Source organism: Amblyomma americanum, chromosome 5 (genome assembly GCF_052857255.1).
Source record: "Amblyomma americanum isolate KBUSLIRL-KWMA chromosome 5, ASM5285725v1, whole genome shotgun sequence".
Taxonomy (NCBI): Eukaryota; Metazoa; Arthropoda; class Arachnida; order Ixodida; family Ixodidae; genus Amblyomma; species Amblyomma americanum.
This window is the reverse complement of record NC_135501.1, coordinates 45,522,694-45,528,693: the sequence shown is the minus strand read 5'-3', so window position 1 is coordinate 45,528,693 and position 6,000 is coordinate 45,522,694.

Below are 6,000 nucleotides of genomic sequence, written 5' to 3'. Positions count from 1 at the left end.
AACTCGGCCTACACAACGCGCTAGACGAATTGACTGAGGCCCATCGTAGAGTGCAAGAGCTCAGGCTTACTAGAACCAATGCGGCTAGAGCAATCCTAGAAAGGCTCGGAATAAACGCGGAAGCGCTCAACGCGGATACTTGAAAAATCCCGTCCAACCTCTGAAAGACAATCATGGTAAAATCGTGCCCCGCCGCGGTGGCTCAGTGGTTAGGGCGCTCGACAACTGATCCGGAGTTCTCGGGTTCAAACCCGACCGCGGCGGCTGCGTTTTTATGGAGGAAAAACGCTAAGGCGCCCGTGTGCTGTGCGATGTCAGTGCACGTTAAGATCCCCAGGTGGTCGAAATTATTCCGGAGCCCTCCACTACTGCACCTATTCTTCCTTTCTTCTTTAACTCCCTCCTTTATTCCTTCCCTTACGGCGCGGTTCAGGTGTCCAAAGATATATGAGACAGATACTGCGCCATTTCCTTTCCCCAAAAAACCAATTATTATTATTATTATTAAAATCATTATCGAAAAATATGCACGCCGCCCGTCACGAAGGAAGACGCAAGGCAAGAGTAAAAGCCGTAGCTAAGAAACATGAGGGCCAAAAGGACGTAGTCTACGTAGACGCGGCAGTTTACCCAACACCCGAGAAAGCATTCACGATAGCCGCGGTGACCGAGGAAGGCCAACTCATAGCAAACGCGACAGTACGCCCCAACTCTTCAGAAAAAGCCGAAGAAGCGGCAAGCTCCTTGGCGTTGACAAACCCGCGAGCAGAAGTGATTGTCAGAAATTAAAAACCAGTCATTGGCAATTTCGCCAAGGGCGGAATATCTGCCACCTCCTTGGGAATTCCAAGGAATTACCTGAAAGACAGGAGAGAAGTGAAATTGGTTTGGGTACCGGCTCACTCGTCAAAACTGGGGAATGAGGCAGCCCACGATAAAGCTCGAGGACCTATCGGCCGAGCTGTGGACGCTAACTCGGACGTCGAAATGACGAGAGATGGCCTAAATACCTTCCATTAGATTACTCAGCATTACAGGCTAGAAAGGCTAACCTTCTCTGCTCCGCATAAAAGCATAAATAAAGAACAGGAGGTACCGTGGCGACTACTTCAAACAAAAACTCTCCCTAATCCAGCGGTCCTAAGCCATGTGTACCCGGATGGATTTAAGCCGGAGTGCAGCAAATGCGGCGGCAAAACCACCGTAGACCACATATTCTGAGACTGTCCGAGAGATCCCCCACCAATATCGCTCAAGAGGCTCGCGCTCCCGGACCCGTGGGAGACCTTGTTGCTCAGCTCCGACCTGAAAACCCAAGTACAGGCGGTGACGAGAGCCGAAGAGGTCGCCGCCAGTCTCCACTGACGGCCACGTAACAACATCAACAAACCCATTTATAACTCAAGCCGATAATAAACGTTTTCCAATCCAAAATGTACTCCCGTCAGGTCGACGATAAATAACAGACTTGGCATTGGAGCGTCAGTGAGTAGTAATCCGGAGTAATAGGCGAGAAGTCGGGGAACATTACACATGACTACTGTTGTGATACCACTTGTAATGCTCCCCCCCCCCCCCCCCCCGCGCCTGCAGGGCCTGTTTAGGTAAAAACTGTAACCGGGCAAACAAAGCACTTCATCGTGTGTTTTACACAAGTTTTCGTGATGATTACTAAATGAAAGTTGAACTTAAATTCATAAATAAATGTTGTTACTCCGTCGTTCTTATTCAGTGCAGACAGTGAATTAGTATATAGAAGGGCAAAGACACTATTGTTAGGACAAGCAATATTTGTTGGAGTGTTCATAGAGACGGGGAAAGAGAATGCGATATCGAATTTTTGTGTTCGGGGGCTCTTATACTATCTTTTTCAAATCAGCGTCCCATCAAATCCGGATGACTCCAGAAGTCTGTTTTCAGTGCGAACACTTTGTACATGCAAAACGCCAAATAAATTCCTTCTTTTGTGCGGTAGTCATTCTCACCAGAAACTTAAACTGTGTGTTCAACAAAATCGACGCGTTTGTGGAAAATGCTGTCTACTCTGTACAGTTCAATTATTCGATCTCGTTTCGCACAGCGGTTAGAGGCAACAACAATGTTCTTGCTTTCTGTGTCGTTCTTTACGAGAACACGGTGGCACACTTCGATATCTTGCTATAAGGCTCGCCCACTGCGCTGCCCACTTGAGCAAGCAGCACTTCCAGGTTTTCGTTATCCTCGTACGGAAACCCCTTATTTTAACATTCATGTTCTTAGAATACTGATCTTGTTCTGTCACTCTTAGACAGTTGTCATGAACCTCTTTTTTCAGTTTTTAAAGCTGTCATAGCAAGTGTTCTTGACATTCTCTAAGCGCAGCATTCTCGTTTACTTCGGCACACTCTTGCTTGATCTCTTCTTAGTCTTTGTTTATGTATCCTGTGCAATTATTCAGCTGAGCTGTTTTCAGAATTTGCGCTTTAGGTAAGCAATATCATTCATGTATACTAAGAAGTACAGAAAACACACTACAGGTATCAAAGATAACAGGCAGCAGAGGCAGCGCATAGAGCAGTACAAAAGTAAGAATATGTGCTTAATCTAAAGAAGGCACGCTCTTTTTGGGAGCAGAGAAATCATGTTCCTGGGCTTGATTTGACAGATGTCAAGGTAACGCAGTGATGTCACCATCCAAGAGAGAGGGAGCAACAGCAATCATTTCGCGGTGTGCACAATCTCTATGAGAGATTTTTCCACGGCGAGTCGCACACAGTCAAAGCCGGTGGCGCCGGCAACCCTTTGAGAATGCTATGAAGAACGTGCGAGTACATTACAGAAGTAATGGAACATAGTTTCTCTGCAAGTCATTATGTCTGATGATTCACGAGAAATTTCCGTCAACCGAGTGATAAGTAATTAGAAATCGCAAAGAAAACATTACTCTTTGGTACACAGTAAGTAGTTCATATTGGTGGACATTAGTTGTGGCGGAAGAGCATACGCATATCTACACGAAAAGGAAATACATGTTTGCGAGCGCTAAAGTTCGCCCGCGAATGGCGCCGTCCGCATCATGTTTCTGTTCCCGTGGCCGCTGATTGCTTTTGAAAAGCGCGGGCAGCGGCAAGTGGACATCGGCAGGTGCAAATCCTTTGGGACGACCCTGGAGCATCAGGCGAAATCTTCTGTAGCCGTCACGCCCGCAATAAACAGCGACATCCCTGCATAGAGCAGCAACATATGCACCGCCAGTTCTTCTACAGATAGCGTCTGGTGATCGCTTGCGTTTCTTGCGTTCTGTTTCAAACCAAACTAACCTACTGACAAATAAGCAGGCAAGGAAAAGGAAAGGAGAGACCCGTTATAACGTGAATATGAAGGAAGCAAACAATCAAGAGTCAGTGAAGCGTCGAAGAATGTTTTTAACGTTCATTTATATCGTTCTGTTTATGAGTGAGAGATCAGTAGTCTAATTATTTTACCACTGAAAAATAACACATCAGAAAGCAAACGAAAAACTGACAGCCGTTGGTTAGATTCGGGGCCACGACCTCAGAATTTCGCGTCTTGTGACCACTTAACCTACGGTGACAACTGCCCCGACTTCTGCTGTCGGGAGTATTTAACTAAGCCTGATAGTGTTCACCAGCGCTACCCTAGGCCATAGCGGCGGACGTAGTACGTCCTTTATTGGCGCTAGTGTCTCGTGGAACGTGATCCTGCGGGGAGCGCGGAAGCTGTGCGAGAATCCTCTTATGCTGCCCATAGCATCATGACTGCCGAAGTACTCGCTGTTCGGCTAGTTGGCTCATCATTAATTTGAATGGCGTACAGGAACAAACAGAGGAAGACACGTAGACAGAAAGAGCGCCTACTACCAACTGAGTTTATTGCAGAAAACACCACCTTTATACACAAGTACATAATCATCATCAGCGCGTTGTCATAGCCAGAACAAGACAAAAGGTAAAAATATGTACAGAAAAAGATCACGTTTGTGCGCAAAAGCCAGTGAATTACTCCTCACAAAACAAGGGATAAAAAATTTAGGAAATTCATGATCTGTTTCTGTACATATTTTTCCCTGTTGCCTTGTTCTGGCTACGATAACACCCGTATTACGATAATGTGCTGGCGTATAAAGGTGGTGGTTTTCCGCAGTACACTGAGTTGGTATTAGGCGCTCTTTCTGTCTCCATGTCTTCCTGTGTTTGTTCCTTTGCGCCATTCAAATTCATCATGACAGCCACCCAACCTACCAGCGGAATGCGGTTGTTTTTTATTCCGCTTTCTAAACAGTTATCTTTCAGCGACAAAGTAATTACACTGTGCTTCTCCAATTGTTCAACGCCACAAATTAAATAATAAATAGAAACATTCTCCTATGCTCCTTGCTTTTGCTGATTTTCGGCTTCCTGATCTACTCACAAATCTTTTTACGGGGCGGGGCACACTCAGGGCGCTTACACACACACACACACACACACACACACACACACACACACACACACACACACACACACACACACACACACACACACACACACACACACACACACACACACACACACACACACACACACACACACACACACACACACACACACACACACACACACACACACACACACACACACACACACACACACACACACACACACACACACACACACACACACACACACACACACACACACACACACACACACACACACACACACACACACACACACACACACACACACACACACACACACACACACACACACACACACACACACACACACACACACACACACACACACACACACACACACACACACACACACACACACACACACACACACACACACACACACACACACACACACACACACACACACACACACACACACACACACACACACACACACACACACACACACACACACACACACACACACACACACACACACACACACACACACACACACACACACACACACACACACACACACACACACACACACACACACACACACACACACACACACACACACACACACACACACACACACACACACACACACACACACACACACACACACACACACACACACACACACACACACACACACACACACACACACACACACACACACACACACACACACACACACACACACACACACACACACACACACACACACACACACACACACACACACACACACACACACACACACACACACACACACACACACACACACACACACACACACACACACACACACACACACACACACACACACACACACACACACACACACACACACACACACACACACACACACACACACACACACACACACACACACACACACACACACACACACACACACACACACACACACACACACACACACACACACACACACACACACACAGGGAAAAAATAGGGCGCGGCACGGCCCTCGGCCGCATGCGGAAGCGCGTCGAACTCAGTGAAACTGGCTTCGAACCGGACACCGCGGACGAAGTGTGCACCAACGCTGTCGAGTCAGGATAACGGCATGCGAGAGCGAAGACGTGAAACCAGTTCTGCTTTCTCCCCGTTATTCTTTCGAGGCTATGTCTGCGAGCCGGGGTTTAGACCTCACATCCGACGTAAATATGCATCCTCCCTAACCAACCCACCCTTCCCTCCATCTCAAAAAAGCTGCGCTGCGGCCACGGCTCGATAGGTAGGCTAGTGCCCAGGCAATGGAAATGCGCAGGCGTCGATTCCAGGAGATCGGACTTGCCAACGGCCACTTAGTCCAGTCCATGCTAGATGCATCGAATCAAGTCCATTGTACCCATACGGATAAGCACGTTCTAAGCGTCACGTATTATTGAAAGAGAAAGCAAAGAGGCCTTGCTTGTAGTTTAGGCCGTTTACAGCTAGGGGGAAAACTACTGACGTTCGCCATCAAGTGCTGTTCATTGGCGGCCGCTCAACAGTGTAATTGAGAGCGATAAATTTAGGGGCTAAGAGCC